At 45.4% G+C, this 25,135-nt stretch overlaps 1 protein-coding gene across 7 annotated transcripts in view; it reads right to left on the bottom strand.

Moving 5' to 3' along the window:
• Window positions 1-25,135, bottom strand: part of ELFN1 (extracellular leucine rich repeat and fibronectin type III domain containing 1) — a 190,827-nt gene that overhangs the window by 84,241 nt on the left and 81,451 nt on the right. The gene's annotated exons all lie outside the window — the stretch shown is intronic.

Genomic DNA, 25,135 nt, shown 5'->3' with positions numbered 1-25,135 from the left:
CCTCTCACTCCACCAGGTGCAGCAGGAGAGCCGGCAGAATTGCCAGGCCTCTGGGCAAGGTGAGGGCCCAGCTCCATGCTCCTGGAATGGATACAGCCTTGGGAAGAAGGGGCAGGGCTGGGGGCAGCCAACCTGAAGCATTGCTTCCCACTGCCAGCCCTCAGAGCCACCCGGAGTGCACTGTGTGGTGCTCCAGCAGCTATTTAAAGGGCCTAGGGCTCTGAATATCACTAGAAGCCCTGGGCTCTTTTGAATCACCTAGCCCCAGGGCAACTGCTTCCTTTGCCCCACCCCTATCGGTGGGCCTCAGTTTCAGGGATCTGCCCCGCCGTCCCGGAATCCAGCCATGCCAGATTCTACCAATGGCGTCCTGCCCTGGGCAGAGGCGTATGCCAGATTCTTCAGAGGAAGGTGAATGCCCTCTTCTCATATAATGCACCTATGCAATGTTGTACCCGGGGCAGCAAAAACTTCCTACCTGGCTGCCTGCCCACGGAGAGCAGAACAATGAATTTGATAATGGCACGAGACACAAGGCTTAAGGCAGAGATAAGGAAGCCAGAGGGTGAGCAAAGCCACAGGGCAATACATCAGGCAGTTGAGGCAGAGCACGTAGGAGATGGATGGGAGACAGACATTAGACTGAGGGAGCCGGCAGCAGCGAGGCAGGAGCGTTTCCATTCCTCTCTCTATCTGGACCATGGTGAAGAATGGTCTTTTTATTTAATAACACCTCGCAGTTTTTAAATGATCAGCCAGGCTTTCAGAGTCCACCTGGCATTAGCGAGGTATTTGGGAAGGGGAACGGTGCTGAAGACTGACTTTTAGCAGGATTTTATAAAAGCCTCTTCAAGCTTCTAGTGATTTGCTGCTGTGGAAAACAAACACAGACTGATACAAATAGAGAGGCAGAAGGAGCTCTCTTGCTCTTATGCACGCGCATACGCACAGACACACACACACACACACACACACACACACACACTTATCAATTCATCAGACCAACTGAGCTCGAAGGGCTTGTCAAACTCTACGTGGATTCAATTCTTTTTAAAAAGTGGAGTAGATGAATAATATTTTGTGATGCTGGAGAGAACCAAACTCATTTTGTGACTCTCCAGTTTCAGCCCAGGGAGAACGGGAACTGCTGCCCTTGGTATGCTAGTGTGAGACGGGCTGAGGGAGAGGATGTTGACCGAATTGCTCTTGCTCTTTCAAGGTGACCTCAAAAGGGAGGGGAAAAAAGGACTTGTGTCCTTTTATTCCTGTGTGATAGGGGGAGTGGGGGAAAGCCTCATGAGTTCTTTTCCATTCTTCATTACAGGGTTTCCCCCACCCTCTGCTTGTTTTCTTGGATTAGAAATTTGGCTCTTCTCTGCCTTGGAAAATTCTATGGCTATTTTGCCACTGGCATTTTTGATAATACCGCTCACCATTGAGTCACCAGCAGGGCAGCTCTGCCACTGGGAGATGGCTTGCCAGCTGCAAGCCAGTGGGTGGTTTGCACTAGTGCTTTCAACGGTGCTATCACCGCTGGAGCTGTGCGGTGATAGCGCAATGGCGAGAGAATTTAAGGAAAGCCCCAGTGTGAACCAGAGCGATGGAAGTGGGCTAATTAGTCATGTGACACTATCATGAGAGCAGAGGGAGAGCTCAGCCACCGACAGGCTGTTGAGAACAATCTGTTGCTTGTTTTTGTTACAACTGTCTAATTAACGACAGAAATGATGTCTTCGACTGAACACCCCAAAGCCTTCCAGGGAGGCCTGAGAACTCAGACTTCTAGAAGGACCAACCTTGGCAATTCCAGACATTTTGGACATGAAAAACCTACAGACAAGCACCTAACTCCCCAATGTCCCAATCCGCCTCCCCATTCCAAAATGCGCATGCACCCCCCCTCCCTTTTCAGGCTTCTTTAGCCCTTCAAAAGACGCCAAAGAACCACATCCCATTTTTTTTCAAAACCTCTTACCAGGTCCCTGTTGCTGCCCTGAATGTGCTTAGCAGAATGGTCTGGAATGAGCCTGGAATTCCGTCCCCACAGGGGCTCAACCTGTCTCCTTTTCTGCCTTGTTTATCTCCTGGAGGGGCTGGGCTTGTACAAATGCATGGAGGTGTGAGCCTCCTGCTGGAACTCGTCACTTCAGTGGCAGGATGAGCCACTTTAGTCATCAATTGCCTCGCGGTGAGTAGGAACGATACGTGCCCCACAGGCTTAGGACACTGTCCCATCTCTCTTTTTATCCTTCCTGAGAGGAGAACCGAACCCCAAGCTCCTTCCTGGATGCCCGCCTCTCTCCGCTGGAGCCCGAGGCCCTCCCCCCAAAAAGGCAGGAATTGCTTACATGCTGGCTGGCTATTGCCCACACAGTGAGCTGCAAGGCTGAATCCAAACCATTTAAAAGAACAGCAGGAATTTTAATTATTCCCATGCAGTGGGCCCTGATCGTTATATACACCACAGAGGTGCAGTAACTAGCATGTGGGTGGTAAGAGCCTTGGGACATACTCCATCTTAGTCAGGAATGGTTTTCACTCTGGGGGTTCAGCCAAGGCCAGAGAAATTAGAAAATGAAAACTAAGCATCACCGTTCAGAAGTCAAAGGGCAAAATCAGCACTTCGCTTCTCAGATGATGGGCATTAAAGACAACAGATAAATAGGTAGGCATCGACTGCTGGCTCTCCGCAGAAACCACCCTGTGAATCTAAGGCTACCCTGGGCTCCTGTGATGACGTTTCTATTATACATGCCTCCTCCAGCAGTTTCAGGCCTGGAGTATGCGTCTAATGTTTGTGTAATGCTGAGCAGCTCCACTACCCCATGCAGTTAGATTAGCTATCATTATGTCTTGAGAGCCCTGGAATTACCAAGTTGCAAAGTAATAGATTGGTACTTATAAGGCACAGCTGGACAGCTTCAGATTAAGTAAAAATAAAAAAAATGGGGATTTCTTAGTTCTTAACTGCCTGGAGCTGTCCTGAGATTGACATATGCACAGCAGATTGTGAAACTGAGCCCTGTCCCTAAATCAGTAGCAGACCCCCAATGAGAGAGATTAGAGGGGGAAGTTGCCCCAGGGCCTGGTGATTCAAAAGGGCCCAGGCTCCCAGCCATTGCTGCCACAGGAGCAGCAGGGTCCTGAGCTCCAGAGCCTTTAAATTGCCACTGGAGCCTCACATGGTGCGCTCCAGACAGTGCTGAGGGAGCCTGGGGGAAGCTCGCCCCAGCCCTGCCCCTTCTGCCCGAGGCTCCACCCCTTCGGGAAGCGTGGAGCCAGACTCCTCCCCCACCTTGTCCAGGGGCCTGGCAAGTCTGTTGGCCCCCCTGATAAGCAGAACACCCCCGTCCTCATCTTCTCTCCTCCCTACTGCCAATGCCCCAGCAATTGCTTCCAACCTAAACTCTTCTGGAGTGACTCCAAAAACAACCACCCACCCGAAGGGACAAATTTATCCCTGCTGACTGACACCAGGGCTGCATCTAGACTGGCAAGTTTTTCCGCAAAAGCAGTCTGTCTACACTGGCTGCTTGAATTTCCGCAAGAACACTGACTTCCTACTGTCTGAAATCAGTGCTTCTTGCGGAAATACTATGCTGCTCCCGTTCGGGCAAAAGCCCTCTTGCGCAAATGCTTTTGCGCAAGAGGGCCAGTGTAGACAATGCGGTATTGTTTTGCGCAAAAAAGCCCCGATGGCGAAAATGGCGATTGGGGCTTTCTTGCACAAAACCGCATCTAGATCGGCACGGACGTTTTTCCGCAAAAAGTGCTTTTGCGGAAAAGCGTCCGTGCCAATTTAGACGCTCTTTTCCGCAAATGCTTTTAATGGAAAACTTTTCCGTTAAAAGCATTTGCAGAAAATCATGCCAGTCTAGACGTAGCCCAGGTGTTTACTTGGCCCAAGATAACCAGCTTCATCTCTGAGGGGAGAAATCACTACCAACCCTCTCCCCCGCCAAAACCCTGCTTGGGAAACAGAAAGCTCATGTTTAATTGAGTCTTGCTTATGTCAGGCTGAATGAGCCAAACCCATCGCCGTTTCTGTTATTCAGCATCTATCAAAGTGCAGTTGTGAGTCAGAGGAGAATATTCCACATGGCTGAGAGATCAATGGGTTTTGGCTCTTTCACCTTGACATAAGCAAGGTTCCATTACATATGAGCTTTCTTTTTGAAAACATCACACCGGTTTTGATTTTCTTTCCGAGGTGATTCTTTTCCTTGCAAGGCTGCTCTAGGTTGTTATTTGTTTTGGTTTTTTTCTGACACTTATTAAATGGCTGTTCTGTCGACCTGTTTGACTAAGGCTCTGCTTCAGTTACACTGATACAGAGCTGGAATAATTCCAGCTAAATCTACAGCGACACCAGCAGAATCTAGCCCAACATCCTGAAGAATATTTAGGACCAAATCCTGCTCTTACTAAAGTCTGAAGGAGCTTTTCATTGACTTCAATAGGACCAATGCTTGGTGCTTAGACCCCTTGACTTTTGACCCTATGCATATCCCCATTAATGGTGTGTTGTTTAGGCACAAATTGTAGCACTGGGGCCTTAATTAATACTTGATTTGGGAGTGGCAGAAGCTTTGAGCCAGCCTTGGTCTTTAAAGGTTTGTATATATTCCAATACTGATTTCTATCACGTGCCTGACTTGAAACTGTAATAATGAACAATTGCTTTCTCCCTTTCCTTCTGATCTCATAGTCAGGGTCCGCTGGCACTAAACTAGAATGCAAAACGGAAATCACTGCACAGTGATATGCCTGTGTAGCATTGCTATCCATTTATTTCCCTTTTCAAAGAGCTGCTGTGTTAAGCAAACAGCTTTGCCTGGATCCTGTCTGAAGGAATTTGTCTGGTACAGCATGGTTCCTGTTGGGGGGAGTGGAGGAGAGTGACTGAGTGTGTGTGTGAGATGGTAGCGGGTGTGTACCATAATTCTGCTGTTGCTTCAGCGGGGCAGAAGGGGGAAGAGGCAATAGCCAGAGCTGGGAGACAACCTCCAACCTTTACTTGAATATTTGCTTGAATTCCAGCAGGTGGGCTCCGCTGTTCCCCGTGCACTGATGTAGCTGCTCAGCAGAGAGTCCAGTGTCGCCCAGCTAATTAGCAGAGCGCCCGGCCGTGCACATTAGCACATGTCTTGGGACACATAAGTGTTTATTTTGCACATGGATGAAAAAAATCTGCACGTGGATGGAAAAGATTAGAGGGAACATTGGTGGAGACATATGGTGGCTACCAGTTTGGCTGACGTAGGTGATGTGTGGGGGGCACAAGGGGCCACGTGTCCCAAATGCCATTGGCAAGAGGCGCAAAAGGCCATCCAGCCGCTGATGGGGGCGCTATGGGGAATGGAGGCTGGCACCAAGAGCAGTGGTCCACCCCTCCCCTCCTGCACGCACCAGCAGCAGTGGGGCAAGCGGAACAACGGCCCCATATCGCTGCGCTCCTCTGGCTGCATCACTCGGGAGAGGGGAGCAATGTGGTCGGGGGAGCAAAATAAGCTGGGGCTGCATTGCTCTGCTTTTCCTGCTGCTGCCCATGAGTGCAGGAGGGAGGCCTGCTGATGGCTTTGGCTCTCCGGCCCCGCTAGTCCTTCGGGCTCCATCACTCAGGGGAGGGGGAAGAGGTGGGGAGGGAGCAGAGCAGGGGTGAGGAAGGGCAGAGCAGGGGCAGGGAGAGGCAGGGCCTAGGACAGAGAGGCCAACCTGGCTCTCCTCCGACCTGGGGGAAGGGGTTCATGTGGCCAATGTTCCCCACCCACCCCTCTTCCCCAGTCGCCTCTGCTGGCTGGCATACTGGCGATTGAGAGGGCGGCTTGCAAAGCTGAAAGAACAAACTGCTACAATTTGAACTAAAGATTGAAAACTAAGGCTATAACAGTCTCAGGTCTCTGTGGACTGGATACTGAAGGGCACCCGTAACACATGAACCAGCGGCTTACAGTCCCTCTTGTCTTGCTGCAAAGAGCTGAACATTGCTGTCAGCGAACTCATTTGCTGGAAGAGTCAAGAATAAATTTGAACCAAGCGATTTCAGACCATGAAATCTGAATTGCAAAGGTGAGTATTTGCGCTGGGTGAGCCTCCGGATTGAGCTCAGCCATTCAGGGAACAGAGACGACGTTCCATTCACAACTACCCAACGCAGCTCAGATTTTGAATGTCAGCTCCCCACAACAGGCTGCTCGCGTGAGGATGCTTCCCTATCAGATTTAATGGTGAAAATTGTGCTGCAAATAATTGCCACTAAAAATAATATTTTTGAGACCATCATAAACTGTGCCTGGACAATTCTAAAATGGAAAAGAAACTAAAGCAGTCCATCTATTTATCTGTGTTAGGAGTTATTTTCAAAAGCCCATCAGTGACTTAGGGCCAGATTTTGAAAGGTATGTGGGTACCCAAATATTTCTGGCTGGATTTTCAGACATGCCAAGGCCCATGGGAGTTGGGTACCTACCTACATGCTTCTGAAAATCCCATTAGCCATCTAGCTGCACCTCTGGCTATATAAATACCTTTGAAAATGTGCTCCTTAGAGCCTAAGTCTCATTTCAAAAACAACAGACTCCTAAGTGCCTAAGTCACTTTTGAAAATAGGACTTTGCTTCCTAAGTCACTTTTAGAACTTTTTCCTTTAGTGCAAGAGCATCCCAACGCACAGCAGTACAATGTCAGAGCCGTTTCCAATCCTCCGCCGTACGTTAGAGAACATTGCCCAAGTTCTCCAGTATTTTACAATGATCTGGCACAAGAGAGACAGCATAGAATTTAAACTATGAGTCTGACAAGAGGCAGAGATACAAAAATTCTTTATCACCGTTCTCACACTCAGGCTATGTCTACACTGCGTTCTTTTTGTGGAAGAGGATATGCAAATGGAGTGTTCATTTACATATCTTTTTCCGATACTTTTTGCAGAAGAGGTTTTGCTGCTAAAAAGCCCCGTGTAGATGGGGCCATTTGTCGGAAAAAAAACCTTTTTTGCACGATCCCTTATTCCTCAAAAATCGAGGTTTACAGGATCTTGAGAAAAAAGGTTTTTTTTCCAACAAATGGCCCCATCTACATGGGGCGTTTTAGCGGCAAAACCTCTTCCGCAGAAAGAATCAGAAGAAGACATGCAAATGAGCACACCATTTGCATATCCTCTTCTGCAAAAAAACCCCCGCAGTGCAGACATAGCCTCAGAGTTGTGGTCTGAGCGTCTGACAACCTTCCAGGAACTCCTGGAACTCTTTTGTCTCATCTGATCCCCAGCCTCTTCTGACACAACAGGTTCAAGGTGCATCTAACCCTCTCCCAAAGAGAGGAAATTATACCAAGACAATTGCTACTTCATAATCCCAGGGGAGAAAGGGAAGAAATAATCCAATGCACAGGGCTTGCCTGTTTTTCAAGTGTGGGAAAGTGGGTGTGGCCTTGTATTGGCAACCCCACCATTCAAAAATCATGCACCAGGCCCACCCTAATCATGAGATCTGCAAAATAATAAATGTTGGGTTCTTTTTATTTGTCGGCTTGCTTTTGTGCCGTGAGTGACCATGTTTACCTGCTTTTCTCTGCAGCCATGGAGGCTAGAGACTTACTCACATGACCCAGAGCAGGTAGAGTCAGTTATTTTTGTAAGGGTCCAAAATTCTTGGTCATGGTATAGTCAAAGTCCAGAGCCAGAGAAAATAAATTAATAATAACAATAACAACAATATAATTTTTTGGTCCATTGAAAAGCATCTAACAGTCTGGACTTGGTCTGAGGTCCACCTATTGACAACCTGGAGATCTGGGCAGGCACCTTTAATACATCAAGACAGGCAGAAATAAAGAAGTCATATTGCATGGATCACATGACCTAGATTTGGTATCTTAGCCCTATTGAAGCCATTGAGAGTTTTGCAATTAACATAGGTGGAGGCCAGGATTTTACCAGATGTTTGCCACCAGGATATTTTGAAGTTCCAGTACCCTGGCTATATCAAGATATGGTAACCTTTCAGAGCCCAGGCAGCAAAGCTGGAAGCGCAAGGTTTCTACAGGGTCTGCTGCCATGCAGAATTGCCCCTGTGCATGGACTGCACAGGAAACCGTAAGCTGAAATGCTGAAAACCCCAAGAGACACGCAAAAAGGTATCCACCTGGCTAGAGAACAGCCTACTTCTGTGCACAGAGGAGCAAATGATATTCCAAATGGTGTGGAGAATTTCCAAGAAAGGTTTTTGCCACATTAGGGACACTGAGGACAAAGAAATTCCTACTCCAGCTCAAATCCACGGACCTCATCCTGAAATTGCAAAGGTGCAGGAAACCCTGGGTGTGCTAGAAAACAGAGTGAAAAGATCAGATTGAAGGCTAATAGGTCTACCTGAGAGCAGAAGGAGGAGGTGATAGATTACCATTTCTAAATAGCTTTTTAAAGGGTATCTTTGCAACAGAGGCCTCTGAGCTTGTGTTTGAAGTGGAAAAAGCACATCACAGCTTTTTGCTAAAACTACCTGATGACAAACCTCCAAGAGAGGTGGTAACAAAATTTGTGAAAATCCAAGATGAAGAAGCAGCTTATCAAATTAACCACAATAATGGACTTCAATGTACAGCTGGGAAAGGCGGAGTTCATATTCTTCACTGCTATCAGGAATGTGACTGAAAGAGAAGAAGGATGCAGTTTGTTCCTGTAAAATGATAACTGAAAGACAAAGGATCTTCCTTTGCTTCATGTTAACCTACAGGATTGTGATACCTCTGCTTCTCTGGCACAATGGAACTCTTCACAATAACGGTCTGTGCAGGAGATCAAACCTTTTCAGGGGGTGAAAAGGACATGGGAATGAGCTCCCCAAGTAGCCAAGGGCCATCCCAAATCTCTATGCTTTCCACCCCAAGTGCAAAAAATACATCAGCAACATGTACATTTAAAACAAGAATCCGCCACAACCAAAACAAAGCAAAACAAAACCTAAAATCTTAGCCAAACAAGAAACACCACAGCACATGCTTCTCCCACTTGGGAAGGAAAGAGAGAAAAAAATATGTGACAGATGGGTAATCACATTGCTTAATGCACTACTGAATGATATTCAAATGCTACAGTGTTAAGTATAATGTAAGAACCTATCCAGAATGGAATAAAATTCTGTTTAAGGATCTTTTGATATTCTTCAGAAGCTGCTATGGTTCCCTGGATTCTCTGGAAAATCAAGATGAAGCTAGTTCATCCATGGTAAACCCAATAGATCTCCACTGAAGGGAGTAAGCAGAGGACAAGAACAGAAGTGAACTTTATGGATGAGATTTTCAAACACATTCAATATTAGAATCACTCTGCTGGCATTGAATTCATTTTTAATAGGAGTAGAGGAAGACCAATGTTGAATGCTTCGGAAAATCGCACACTAAAATCTTGGTCATATATTTTCTGTCTATTCCAGTGGGTTTTTTTTAAATAAAGAAAATATAGAGGTGTCACAAAAAAAGGTGTTGGGCAAGAATATGCTGCAAGTTTATAATTCTGATGTTCTTATCTATTGAGGTATGTTAATGAATAGGAGGAGAAAAATGTATTCTCCTTCCTTTATCATTTATACAAAAATTGCATTGGATTAGTAACTGACATCTGAAATAGGGCTACTTGTATGAAAATGTTGGGTTCTGTTCCAAGTTACTGTTCCAATATCCCTAGCAGTGAGTGAAAGGAAACGGCTAGTTAGCCAGCTGTGAAATATTTGTATTGTTTAAGTGTGGGCAAAATATCTGATAGGCTGGGCTAGTAGTGATGCCTCTATTTAAGGTTACTCGCATTCCAAGACCCTCTTTCAGTTATTTATAACATTGACCAATTTTAACTATTTGGATTTCAGTCAATACAGTTCAACCATTTCTGAGAACAAGGATGAGAAAAAATATGTTGCTTTGCCCATTTTAAAAAATTCTGGTGACCCTTCCTTTGAACAAACTAATGCCCCTACGCTTAGGGGCATTTTTTAAGTTTTTTTAGTTAGAGAAGTGTCTTTTTGCTGTCCTCATAAAAATCTGCCCAAATTTGGTCAAGTTACAAGCCTTGAAAAATCACCATTTGCCTATGCTCAGGAGAGAATTCTTGGAGAGTTTAACAGCTAAAATCTCCAACGACTCCATCCCTACTGAGCATGCTTTAACCTGTTAGACCATCTCTACGGGGCGACTGAAAATGCTCCATCCTAGGGTGATAGGGATCGACACTACGCTGGGGATCGACACTGCAGCAATTGATTTTCTGGTCATCGATTTATCACATCTGCTTACACATGATAAATTGATCTTCAAGCACTCTCCCCTGAATGCCGGTAACTTTAACTGTTTCACTCAAGACAGTGTCTGGAATAGATCAAGGGGAGCACAGAGCTTCTGGGTGATGAAAAATCGATACCTGTAAGAATGCCCGTATCCTATGAGCAATAGGGCCACAGCATCCCAAATCATTACCTAGGGACTCTGAGATGGTACTGAGTAATTGACAGCAGGGCAGCAATGGCCGGTCACTTCCCTGCTGGGGAATATGGTGTCACGAAAAAACCTCTCAGGGTAGCTTCAGAGACCTGTGCCAAAGCACGCTCTAATCACGAATCTTGCCATAGCTATTATTTTACAAAACACATAGTGACCCTCACTGAGCCATCACCTCTCTTCACTTCAATAAATGACTCCTCAACAGAACAGTCCTAATAATCTTAGTCATAATGAGCCTCTATATCAAAGGTGCCCAAAATCAAAGTCTCCATCCACTTAATTTGAACTAGTGGGAGGCTAGCCCTCCCCAGCTTTCCCTGGTGGCCACTCTGGCCAACACCAGGGAAACTTGTCTGCCCCCCTCCCGGCCCCGGACCCCTTAAAGGGGCACGGGCTGGCTACGGTGCCCGTGCCAGGTGTAAGCCTGCCAGCACCCAGCCAGCAGACCCTGCACCTGGCACGGATAGAGCCACCCACCTGATGCCCCCCAGCCCTCCCCCTCTTCCCGGGACCAGCCTGGGGGCTCCTGGGAGCTTGCCCGGGACTGCAAGAGGCGGGCACCCGCCTGGGCTAGTGCAGACATCGTGGACCTCGTTCACGATCTCCACACTAGGCACAGGAAAGTGGCTGGCTAGGGCAGGAGAGCTGCCAGCCTGGCCACCCAGGAGCAGGTATGCAAGAGAATCAAGGGGGTCCACTGAGACCCCCGACCCTGAGCTTACAATGGCCGTCCTGGGTCAGACCAAAGGTCCATCTAGCCCAGTAGCCTGTCTGCTGACAGTGGCCAACCCTAGGGACCCTGGAGGGGATGGACCGAAGACAGTGACCAAGCCATTTGTCTCATGCCATCCCTCTCCAGCCTTCCACAAACCTTGGCCAGGGACACCACTCCTACCCCCTGGCTAATACCACTCCATGGACCCAACCTCCATGAATTGATCTCACTTCCCTTTAAACTCTGTTCTAGTTCTAGCCTTCACAGCCTCCTGCAGCAAGGAGTTCCACAGATTGACTCTTTGCTTTGTGAAGAACAACTTTCTGTTACTAGTTTGAAGCCTGCTACCCATTCCTTTCCTTTGGTGTCCTCTAGTCCTTCTTTATGGGAACTAATGAAGAACTTTTCTGTATGCACCCTCTCCACCCAACTCCTGCTTTTAGAGACCTCTATCCTGTCCCCCCTCCGTCTCCTCTTTTCTAAGCTGAAAAGTCCCAGTCTCTTTAGCCTCTCTTCATCTGGGACCTGTTCCCAACCCCTGATCATTTTAGTTGCCCTTCCCTCTCCCAGCCTCTCTCTTCCCCTCTTCCACCTCCTTTTCCCAGTCTCCCCCAGTTTTGTTCAATAAAGACAGATTCCATTTTGGAAGACACGTTATCTTTATTTTGTACATCAAGAAGAGGGGCTAGGGAAGGGTAAGTGGAAGGAGGTGAGGGAGGAATGGGGCACGAGCCCCCGATGGGGAGGACTGGGCTGGCTCTGCAGGCTTCTGGGGGTGGAAGCTCTCCTGCAGTCCCCCGATTGCCCCCTCTCCCCAGATGGCAGCCTGCGGCAAGTGCAGCCGGGCTGATGGCCGAGTGGTGTGATGTGCCCAGTGTGGGTACTCCAGGCAATCGAAGCCAGGACTGCTTTGCAAGCGGGGCACCCCTGAGAACTATCTGTCTGGGGTGGGGGTCGGGACCCTTTAAGCACAGCCCTCGTCTAGCCTGAGACAGCATCTACACACTCTAAGTCCTCCTCTGATGCCCTGTCGGCACTGCTTCCGGCCATCCTTAAGCCCGGTTCAGGGTCCACTTAATGTGGACATGCTAGTTCGAATTAGCAAAATGCTAATTCGAACTAGTTTTTTAGTCTGGATCCGTTAGTTCGAATTAACATTGTAGTGTAGACATACCCTAACTGAAAAAACAACTAATGGTCCTGCAACATCTTAGAGACTAACAAAAAGTGTAGATGGTATCATGAGCTTTCATGGGCACAACCCATTTCTTCAGATGAATGGAGCAAGGGGGTCCAGAGGTACAAATAAACAGCAGAAAAAGAGGGGATGGGAACAGAAAGAGAAGGAAAAAACAATTGTGTCAATTAGAGTGTCCATGCTAAATGAGGCTAATAGAGTGCCCGATACTTAGCTTTTGATGTCATTATGGTGTTGAATGTAGCAGCCCATCCAGTTCATGTCTTTGTTCAAACCTTGATTCATAGTATCAAATTTGCAAATGAAGGCAAGTTCCACCAGCAAAGGCATTATTACTTTAGTGGACAGAGCACTGGGCTGGAACACAAAATATGTGAATTCTGTTCTTGGTTCTACCACTGACCTGCTGTGTGATGAAGAGAGGATTGTATGCACTTTGTTATGGTGCATGTGAATTCTTCTGTTCTGTAGTAACCCCTTTTGTGTGCCTCAGTTTCCCTGGACACTGCACCAATACTTATATGGTGATGACAATTTTGGTGTGATAGTCTTCCCCCACATACACAATGGCTGATGCCCTTTGTAACCTGAGCTCGGAAGAGGATGCAACCTGGTGGCAACTTTTGCCCAGGAAGCAGGAGAAGGGCTGGAGGAGAAGCCCGGCTGGAGGGCTGGGATCTGGAGCTGGGTGTGAGTCAGTCTCAGCTGGCGTGGGGTACAGGGAGAGGAGCAGGGCCCTGGCTCTTGGTCCCCCTCGCCCCAAGACAGTTTGCATCGACTTCTTGTGGTTTTTGTACTGACAAGTTTGTTCTATGCTGTGACCCTGTCGACTAATAAACCGTCAGTTCTACCTGCTGGTTGAGCGTCACATCTGACTGTGGATGGAGGTGTGGGGCCCTGTGACATTGATGACACCTTGGACAAAGTCATTTCACTGCTCTGTGCCTCAGTTTCCCATCTGTAAAACAAGGATGATACTGATCTCCTTTGTAAAAGCTTTTTGAAATCTACTGTTGAAAAGCACTATATAAGTTTGTGGGACTTTTCCTTATTTTAAAATATAGTGAGTGCTAGTCAAAAGAAAGCTCTGAAATGCAGCTGGTGGATATATGGACAGAATTAAATTCTGTAAAAAGGCTCCACAATTTCATTCAATATCCAATATTAATCTTCCATAACAGAGCATAAGTATGTTGATTGAAAACATTCATATAAAAGTGCATAAAACTTACAAAGATAATATTATTTTTAGACCATCCCCTGAGTAGGCCATTGAACACAATATAAAGAAGGAAAAGCAAAGAATGCACTAGATATTAAATGGTGCCCTCATACAGAACACAAAGCTACTGTCACAGATTTATAAAGATGTTCTGGAATATATAAAATTAAATGATTCTGGGTTACTAGTGATGCTACCCTATAGGAAGCACTGAAGTCTGTAATTATGTCAGAGAGATTTCTAGGCATTCAGGAAAACAATTGTAGAGGACTGCCTTCCTGGAGAAAGAAAGAAAAAGACTGAAAGCTCCATATGAGAGTACAAGAAAACAAAAGCAACACAGAACACTAACAAGTATAAAGGGAGATCTTACTACAGTATATTGCTGAGTAAAATGTCAAAGTTGTAAATAAAAGTAGTTAAAAGAGCTTTCTATGAAAAGGGCATTAAGATACAAGATGCTGGCTTTCTTCTAAGAAATATACACTTGGAAAAGTTATCGATCTAATTAAATTCAAATGGCTATGACAAAAAAATCTGAGACCTGTGAAATCAGGTTTTGAGGATTTCCATGCTAATTTATATATATCACAACTAGAAGATTTACTCCCTGTTGCTCAGGTCCTTAACTCAATTAATTTTTGTTTTGCTTCTTTGAAATCGCTGCTCTGGGGTGGAGCTGGGGATAAGGGGTTAGGTATGCAGGCTGTCCAAGGAGAGAGGACTACCCTAGCCCTCTCTCACCCAAGCAGCAGCTTGGGGCCAGGTGAGGCCATGGTTGCTTCATCTCCAGCAGGCACAGCTGGGAGAGTGTGCATGTCCCCCAGCTGGGGCAAGTCCAGGTTCATCTGCCCCCTGCCATCCCCAGCTGGAGTGAGGAATGCAGCAAACTGTGCACTTGTCTCTCGCCCCCTGATTAAGGGGAACAGCCAGCAATGTTCCCATAAAAATTAGGTGTATGGGAACATGAAGATTCTTGATGCTTCCCTTGGCTGCAAACGGCGAATCGGCGTCTATGGGAACCATGAGGCTCCCTGGCTGCAGAGCTGCTAAATAAACAAATTGCAGTGGCCAGTTATCAGGCTTCTCAGAGTGGATCCGCGGACCACTTTGGGAAACACTGAATTATGGGCACAGCACATTTTCCTGGCATAGTCAAACCCTTACCTTGGTCAAAGTTATGATAAGTGGAAGCTGCATATCGAATTTGGTGGTCCTAGTGCTCACTGTTTAGGAGGAGTTCTTGAACAGACAGATAGATGCACAGACAGATAAACTCTCTCAAATACTTAGCTGTTATGTAAATTCTTCAAAGGAGATACATTATTTAGAAAAGAAGATGCAATTAGGTCAGAGAAAACACTATTCCAAACCAAAAATGAAAAGGCTACAAATAACTTAAAACTAGGCAAACGTCTTGGACCAGATGGGCTCAGTGATAACTAGAGCTAGTCAAAAAATTGTCAGACAGAATGTTTTTCTAGTCAGAATATACTGGCTTGTCAAAACCAAAACTTCCTGTGAGAACAATTATTTGGGTGAAATTCCATTTTGAAAAAAAAGAAAAAATAATGTTTTGATGGATTCAAAACATTCCTTTGATAATTTTGGAACAGAACATTTCAATTTTTGTTTCCATCTTTTTTTATAGTATATATTTTGTTTTATGTAAATATCATAACCAAAATGAAACATTTTGATTGATCCAAAACATTTTTTTAAAATTCTGTTTCATGGAAAATTTTGAAATACTTCCTTTTCATTTCAATTCAAAGCATAAAAACAAAATTTGAAATCATGGAACTTCCTACAAAATGGAAATCCTGGTTTCTGCACAGTTCTAGTACTACACTTTTAAAACACGTTTCCTAAAAATAGATCTCCTTATTGAATAGAGTTTGTACAGAAATACAGTAAAACACAGACTCCTGGAAACTTAGATGCATGCTACCATTTCTCTGATACATAAAGAAAGAAAACCAGCAAACAAGCACTGGCAGATTTCACTTCTAAATGTACACATTAAAATTTAGGACAAAATATTGGCAAAGAAATTGGAAACCATAAACAAACAATTGACATATGTTATATTTCTGGAAGACAGCCCTCAAAGAATTTACCGTGCATAATGGTTTGTATCCACTCAGCCTGGATAAAGAAACAGCAACTTGTCAATATCTGCAAATACACAGAAAGCCTTTGACTGTGTTGAGTGGCTTTCCTAGTGATCTTTCAAATTATTTGAATTTGGTCTCAAATTTAGAAACTAAGTAAATACCAAATATTTTATCCAAAGACCTAATGGGTTGGTAGATGATTCCTTCACCAAATAAACATTTCCTAAGAGGACATTTCTTTTTGCCCTTGCAATAGTGCTACTTGCAAAGAAAATCAGAGCAAATGAGATTACTAGAGGGCCTGTATTTTAAGCCAGAGAGCAGAAAACAGCCTTTTATATACAGATATCTAAATCCACATCTGATTTCTTGCACATGTACAAAATAAAACTTTTCCAGCTATATTTAATTCTTTCAGCAGATTAACTCCATAAGCCTCTCTCACAAAATTTTGGGATAAACTGGATATAACCTAGAATCAAATGTATGTTACCTGGCTAGGTGGATGAGGTGTCATTTGTATGAACTGGCTTCTGCTGTTTTCTATTAGTTTTACATGCTACCTATAAAAATACCTCAGATCTTCAACAAGTTAGAAAAAAACTTCAAGTAGAATGTAACAGGCCTTTAAAAGTCTTTGAGTCAACAAGAATTTACATTTTTGCCTTTGGAACAGACTTTTATGTAAATATTAATATCGGGCAGTAAAGTTAAGAACAACAGCTGACTGGCACAGAGATGAAAAAGGATTCACGTTGATCCAAATGGAGAATCTCCAAATCTCCCCAGGTCTTACTATGAACAAGCATAAGGAATCTAGTCTTGAGAAGCATCCTTTATCTCTCGGAACATTAGAGATATGAGACCTGTTGCCCTGTATGGAGCCAATTACAGCAGTGCAGAATGAGTATAAAATGCCACCAAATGAGAATGGTAGTGTGTTACACCTGTTTTTTACTGGGTTAAATGACTTCACAAGGTGCAGGACAATGGAGAATTAGGCACTTGAAATTTATATGAATTAGGCACCTCTTACAAAATGAAACTGGAAATAATACACAAAGTAAGGTCAGTTGCCACAATTAGAGATCCTCCGATATTTGCCCCAGAAGGCCTCTATCCTTGGGAAAGTAGCCTTGCTAAGAAAGTTATACTATATTAACCATTATTTGTATGGAATCTGGAAGCCACAGTCATGGACCAGGAGCCTACTGTGTTAGCTGCTGTTCAAACACAGAACAAAAATCTAGCCCCTGCCTCAAACATCTTACTATCCAAGTATAAGACAAGTGGCAACAGGAGAATAATAGTAGGCAAGTATATGGAAACAATGAGACAATATTGGCCAGCATAATAGACAATGCTCTTAGCACACCAGCAACATGGCCATTGTTGAGAAGTGCCTAATTCTCCATTGTCCTGCACCTTGTAGCTATGAGAAAAATATATTTAAAATAAAAACAGTGAGAAGGTTCTTCACAATTCCCCTTTAGACCTCTTTCTTGCTGTATAGTTTGGAACAGAAAAAAAGAATAAATAAAGTGGAAATAACTCAAAACCAAGCTGATTTGGAGCCAATTTTACTCCAGGTTCTCAGTGGGAAAGGCCGACAGGTAGAATTTATAAATGCATTGAGAGTTTGAGCAGAATTAACAGAATGAGCCATCAAGATAAATGGGGGAAAAAAACAATTGACTTCCAAATGGAAGAGGAAGAATGGAGTGAGACAATACCATGCGCCAGCAGCAGTGCTATTGCATGTAATTTGATAGCAATACAGAATAAGCCTTAATATAGCTTCTATTATACTCTTTCAGATTATGGGCCTTGATGTTACTGACTCATAAGTAGTGCTGGAGAAGCTGCAATGGAGAAGGGAGCTTAGAACATGTAATTTGGTTCTGTCCTAAAATACAGACGTATTGTCAGAAAATAGTAACGGTTACAAAAAATATTATTGGAATGAAAAGTGTTCAGTTCTCTCCACTGGAAATAATCTAAGGAATAAGTGATGCTGAAATAGCAAATGCTAAAACACAAAGAGGTTGTGCCTGTCAGGGGAACATGCCTTGATTTCGAAAAATTGTTAAGCACTTACTTATATTTAAGCGCATGCCTGGTCAGTAAACCACTTAAGCATGTGCTTATACCCCAGGGAGTCAGTGGGTTATATTATATGATAAAATATCCTCACACCCATGGATAGTTTAAAATGAAGTTGGGCTGAATCAAAAAGGCTTCCAGTGTGCACTTATAGAGATTCCTTGGGTGCCTTTCTGTCAGTGGACTGGAGTAAGGTATACTATACTTTTGTACACAGGCAAGGGCATTAAAAGCTACACAGAGTGAAAATCTCTCCATATATGTGTGGTCCATGTAGTCAGGCTTTATGAATGGGGTAGCAGCTACAATACTAGTCTATAGGCAGTGGGAGTACTGAGGCCACGGGATCTGAGTTAAACGTGGATCTGAGGCTCCTTCCATAATGTGGCCTTTCTTGCTGTCCCATATGAGATCATCCTGAAGGGAGGCTCTTTCTGTGGTGTACAGTTGCCTAGCTAGTACATCCTTGGACATGTCCCCTCAGCAATGTGAAAGTGATGGAGGGGGCCCCTGCCCCTGCCCCCCATATAGAAGGAAATTGCACCTTAGGGGCCTCTGCAGACCTTTGGGCAAATTGTGGGGGGCAGCTCCATGCTTCTGGAAGGGGCGGGGCCTCAGGCAGAAGGGGTGGGGCTGCCAGCCCTCCACACAGCCTGGAGCATGGTGCCTGAGCGTTGGATCGCAACTGCTGCTGAAGTAGCAGCAGCAGCAACCAGAAGCTTGGGCCCCTTGGAATCACCAGGCCCCCAAAGCAATTGCCCCATTTCCTTCCACCTGCCAGGAGGCCTGATTGCACCCACACTGAATCCCAGCTATTAAGCTTGGCCTTGGAGCATTTATACTCTCTAGGTTCAATTCACATCATCTGAGCCTTTTTTTCACTTTACTGATTGTTTGTTTTTAGCTCCATCTCACAGCTATTGTGTAGATGGCTTAAAACTGAACTGACAGTAGCTAGGGATGGGATTTTTAAAGCACTTTGTGTTGTCCTGACTGTGTTATCTTTGAGGTCAATGGGAGTTTTATTTTGACTTCAAGGGGAGCAGTTAGGGCAACACAGCAAATGTACTTATTTGGGCAATCAAGGGTGTTTGCTAACTGCACAAGAATGGGATGTATTGATAAGGCTTCAGCAAAAGGATTACAGTAAAAAAAAATCCAGCTTTGAGAGAGAGAAGTAGGCTTCAAACCCTTTCAGCAGTCAAATAACATGCGACTGCTCTGGAATTTCTGAGGGTACGTCTACACTTGCTCCCTAGTTTGAGCGAGGGATGCAAACATAGCCAACCGAAATTGCTAATGAAGCGGGGATTTAAATATCCCGCGCTTCATTAGCATAATCTTGCCCACGCATTACTCCGCTCAACAGCTGATTCGAACCAGGAAGTGCGCTCCGGTACGCATTAGTTCGAATCAAACCCCTTGATTCGAGCTACCATTACTCCTCATTTTTTGCTGCAGTAGTATTGGTGGTGTATCACTGGCCTCTGGGGAAACTGCACCCTTTGCCTCCCCCATTGGCAAGCCCATCTTGAAAGACTTCAAGGGAGCTGACTTCCAGAGAGTTGATGCTCAGAACCTTCCAAAAAATCAGACTCTCTTAAGTGTCTTTCAGAGGGTGCATCAAAGTGCATTAGGCATCCAAAATTACAAGTCACTTTGGAAAATCCTGCCCATCATGTAGGAAGGACACATTCACCAAACTCCTTTCGCTGGAACACTGACAAACACCCCATCCCCCCGAATCAGTCAGCTTCCCTGTCATGTACTCAAACACAATGGCACCACCAGAGGCTTAAGAGGCATGCAGGCAGCAGGATCATTTCTCTTTTCCATGTCCTGGTTTCCACATCACTGACAACACAGAAAACAATTTCACAGGGAATTCAGAGGATCTGCTGAAATTTACACAAAGGAAAAAAGCCCGTCTAGGTGAGTGAGTGTATGTAAATAGAAAGAATGGGCGGCACATCATCACTGCAAATTGTTACTTAGCGAGGGATGTAAACAACTAAAAATATGTAGAGAGGAAAAATGATGATAAATTAGAACTAATTACTTAAACCTAATTAAAATAAGAATGGTTCAAATTGAAATATGTTAATAGCACTGAACCTGCCGCTTATGAGGGAATTTAAATACAGATAGGTAGAATACTAATGTAGTGTCAACCCTCACCAGATGGAGGTAGAAAGTGTTTTCTTGTAGGTATTGACTGCAACGATGTATTATTTATGATTTCTGCTGGAGAAGGAATTTCCTAGCAGACTCGGGTCTCCTGGTCACAGGTAGAAATAGATCGGCTTGGATAATGGACACAAAGTAGAGATAGTAATGAAACTAACACCGCTATATCCCTCAAAGCCAGATGGAGCCTGAGATCCAACCTCTGACTGGAAAGCAGCTGAGTTGAAAGAGAAAAGACAGAGAGCATAGAGTGAAGCTCAGCCATACTGAAAGCATGAGCAAAAGAAGGGATAAATGATAATCAAAGAGAGCAAGAAAAGGAGAAGGGGGGAAGAGACTCAGGCCACATCTCCACTTATCAGAGGATCGATGTACTGGTGATCGATCCTTCTGGGTTTGAGTTAGTGGGTCTAGTAAAGACCTGCTAAATCGAACACTGAGGGCACCTCCAGCAATGCCAGTACTCCTTGCGAGGAGTAAGGGAAGTCAATGGGAGCATTTCTCTCATCAACCTTCCGCTGTGAGGATGGCACCGAAGCTTGGCTTAAGATATGTCAACTCCAGCTACGTTTTTTACATAGCTGGAATTGCGTACCTTAAACCGACTCTTGGCTGTAGTGTAGATCTGGCCTAAATGAAACAGACTGAAAGAGGTGGAGAGACAAAGAGAACCTGTGGCCTCAACAAGTCATCACTGGCTCCAGTTACATGAGTCTGTTGGGGCATGAAATCTGCCACAGGTTGCTTGCTGTCTTTGCAATTATGATAAGAGCAGATCTCAAGTTCCAACCTACAACCTGGTCCTCCAGAGCCTCCCTACCAGGAGCCAGTGGCAATTCAACACCTGAATCTCAGGGCAAAGAACTGGCTAGTAAGTTTCTGAGTGGGATGAGGACTCAAAGACGCAGGGTCTCAGCATGTGACTATCCACTAATGCTCACTGTCTGAACAGCCTCCCAACACACCGCAAAGGTCAGGATCCAAGCTCATGAGTGCACAAGACTCACCAATTCCCAAGTGTTGGGAGCTTGCATCTTTCCTGCTGCACCAACAACCAATCATCTCCACAGAGAATTTATGCTTCACAACCCCTCAGGAAACAGCCAGGCATCGCTGCCCAAGGGTCACAATGCTGACTTGCAGATGCAAAGCTGATTGCCAGCTCAGTGAAACTGCTACTACTACAGGCCACCAGTTTGGTTGTGTGCAGTGATGTTCTGGGTGCACATCACTTCTGGAAAACAGGCCCATAGTGTCTCAAATATGGGTACCTGGAAACGGAGCCAACCAACATGAGCAGCCCCATCTGACAATATTTGCCCAAAGCAAAGAGGTTTTTCCATCACATGGTTTTTATACTGGTATAATTATGCTGCTTAGGGGTGGGACTTATGGCCTCTAGTAACAAGAACTCTCTAAATGTGTGTTTCTCTCTGGATTTCACAGGGTCTCTGCTGAGTGGGAGGTGAATGCGTTCTTCTGGGACCGTAGGAAGTGAAGCAGTTAGTTGCTTTTGCTGCCTTTTTCTGTCTGATCCCCTGGCTCACACTCCTGTTGGTGATAATCCCTGGTACTCTCTTTAAAAGCATGAGATCCCAACCCTGGAAAGCGCAGTAAGTGGAGAGAATTTGCTCAGGACATAGCTGGCTGGAACATAGCTAGATGGAAGCCTGGGTAATGATACAATCTTCATTTGCATGATACCTGCATTGTGATCAATGGAGGCCAATCAGACATGCACAGCAGGGTGCTAGCATCAGGTCCCAGGTGATATGCTGCCAGTTTAGGAACCCATCAGTTTTGTATTGGGAATGCAGACAGGAAGCTCCTTAAATCAAGGCACTGATGTCCTTCCAAAGTCGGGGACATAACCATGATCTCTAGGTACTATATGGTCCATATTAGCCTTATGTGTAAAAATGGCCTGGGGGAGGGGGCAGGATGAAGGCACGTGCTGCTCCAAGGCCACTGCCTTTTAAACTCCTGTCACCTAACCCTGCCTGGTTGATAGCAGCACTTCCCACCACTGCTACTGTTGAGGAGGTGGAACCGCTGGGAGCTACAGGGAGAAATTTTAGGCAACAAACTCTAGGAAGGCTCATGCACATTCTCAAAAGACTGACTAAACTCCCCAAGTCCCATCCCAGTGTGCACTGGGCTCAGCAGAAAACATGAGGCAGGATGGTTAGGGATGGTGTTCCTAGCCTGTCAGAAGTTGGGAGTGGGTGATGGGGAGGGATTCTCTGTTCTGTGCATTTCCTCTGGGGCACATGACATTGGCCATTGTCAGAAGACAGAACACTGGGCTAGATGGACCTTTGGTCTGACCCAGTATTGCTCTGTTTATGTTCTTATGGATTTCCGGGGGCAGGGATTATACTATGGTGAAGACGACAGATAGCTTAGATGGCTTTTTGATTGTTCCAAAATCCTGGTTGGGCATGGATGGAGGATCTCTGTCATATAACCACTGACACACCCACACACTGCTGCTGAGACTCATGTGTCTAGGGTTTCCAGGTGTCCGGTTTTCGCCCAGACAGCCATTATTTCTGGCCCCTGTCTGGTAAAAAAACAGAAAATACTAGACATGTAAAATGACTGGTATTTTCTGTTTCTCTTGGACGGAAGGCCGGCAGGGACATTCTTCCTCTGCTGTGTCTGGCAAGGGAGGGGGGAGGAGCGTGGGGATATTTAAAGGCTTTTTTTTTTTGCTCAACCAATTTTTTTTTCCTGCCATGTTCCGGATTTTTTGGGAAAGTATCTGGCAACCCTACATGTGCCCTGCAAAGCCCACTGATCAGCCTACCAGTAACATGGTTCTAAATCTCACCCCTCTCACATGGAAACAGTCACCTTCCAGTGAACTAGGGCTTGCTTTAAAACTCCCTGCCTTTCCCCTGCACACTGGAGCTGTAAGTGACAGGTCCCTGTGAACCCATTACATGGGCCCTGGCTCTGTCAGCTCCACTCTGCCTGACCCCGTGACTCCTAATGAGGGGAAGTTCTGTGCCTGGCTGTGAATGAGATTCCCTCCACAGACATAAAGCAGTCAAGTGAAAGACATTTCGTCTTTGTTTTTCTGCTGCGATGTAATGAATCCTTCCTCCCACTCAGGTTGGCTAAGTAAGAGGAGTTACTATGAGTAATCCCTCTTCAGCATCTCTTGCTGTACTCGCAAAGAAATCACATTATGTTTTTTTTCTCTTGGACAAGAAGGAACTCGTCAAATTGCAAACAGTAGGAAAAAAACCCCAACAAAACCACTAAGAAATGCACAACAAAAAAACCCCCCAACTTGACATTTGCATTTCAAACGCTTATATCAGCTAAACAAATAACAGTAATTATACTATTTGCATATTTTGTTCAATAATTGTCTAAGTTAGGTGAAGAGCGTGTGGCAGGGAAAAGAGCTGACGCTAGCAGCCTGATGAAGCAAAACAGCTGTTTCTTCTCTCCCCTGGTCCTGTGCTTGTTTCACAAAATGGTGATGAGATTTTTAAAAAAAAAAGTCCTTCCTGCATCGCGAGTGACATGAGAGAGTGCAGAGTCAGCTGGGAAGTCTGGGGGATGGGCATGCAGGGCTTTGCCTGGGCAGCAATTGCACCTCCAGGTTCAGAGGTGATTTAATAACCCATTTCACTCCTAGCTGTTTATTCAATTTACCAATGGAAATCAAATATAGCAAATAGGAAACTCAGAATAGGTGGGAGGCCCTTTGACTTGCCTCCTTCCACCAGAGGTGAATGTAATTTCCCTCCCTCCTTACGTGCCAGAGGCTCAGGGCCTGTTGTGAGCTCACACCAGTGACACTGGTGACTAGAATCTTTCCCTGGGGCGTTTGCCAAAGATCGCACTTATAATCGAAAATGTTTAGCCAATCCCAGTATGCAGAACCTTTGTGCTGGGCACAGTATGTTGTAAAAAAGTACCAGGGAGAGGGCAATTCCTACTGGAAATAGCATGGGATCTGCCACACGCACACATAGGCACACACATGTTCACAGCCAACTCTTCCAGTCCCGTATTCCCCTGTACTCCATGCACACATCCAGACACACGTAAACACAGACGTGCCTTTCCATTTATTCCATCCTTACTCAGGGTAACTTCTGGACACCAGTTCCAGCACTTTCTTCAACACTCAGGGCCAGATTTTGCATTGGCTGTCCTCTGTGCCACTCCATTAAAGTCACTGCAGACTTTAGGCACAGGGCATGAGGAACACACATTGCACACAAAATATTCTACAGCTCAGCATGGCAGTGCCCCTATTGCAACCATCCTTTGGTGATCCCTACTTAAGAGAAAGATCCTCAGAACCCTTCCCCCACTTCTCAAAACATCCCAATCCGCAGTACTTAGGCCCCAAAGCGTGTCATCCTGCGGGTGACCAGGAAGGGATTCATGCCTAGAGCTCTGACAGCTCATGGACTGCCCATTGCCCTCTCCCTGGTACTTTTTTACAACACACTGTGTCCAGCACAAAGGTCTGAGAAGCACGATGAGGGAAAGGGACAACTGTAATACTTGCATTTCTCCAGACTGTTAGGAATCTGCTTTCGTGGCATGTTTTGCCAGATTTGGAAATACCCACTGTAACCCATTGTCTCTCATCCCCATTCGCTGGCTTTATACCGTGTCCCGAGATGTTCTGTGAATTCACCTGAAGGGAACATGACTGAATCTCCCCAGAGAAGGAAAATGAAAACCTGTTAGCTATGAAGAAGTCTAGCTGCCTCTTTGGATTGGGAGGTGATAAAAGTCTTGGGCCAAAGCAGCTTTGTTCCCCTGTTGTCAGGTGAGCAGAAAAGCTCCTTGTCAACCATTCCAGGACCACCTCTTGCTCAAGCAAACTTCCATAGAGTGAGCCCTGATTAAGGACTTCAAGAGCTGGTCCACCACGAGATGGAAAGGAGATTAACACCAGGAGACAACGGAAATGTGAAAGGGTGGATTCCAGATCCCTATCATCCAAACAGCCAAGTGCCTTGTCTCTCTTGAACATCCCATACAGGCAGCCCGTGGATTTCTGTGTTCAACACTTTTCTCTCCATCTGCCTAGATATGATGCTGCTGCTTGGAACCAAAGCCCACAA

Source organism: Pelodiscus sinensis, chromosome 16, assembly GCF_049634645.1.
Source record: "Pelodiscus sinensis isolate JC-2024 chromosome 16, ASM4963464v1, whole genome shotgun sequence".
NCBI classification, from domain to species: Eukaryota; Metazoa; Chordata; order Testudines; family Trionychidae; genus Pelodiscus; species Pelodiscus sinensis.
This window is presented reverse-complemented; position numbering and strand designations above follow the sequence as displayed.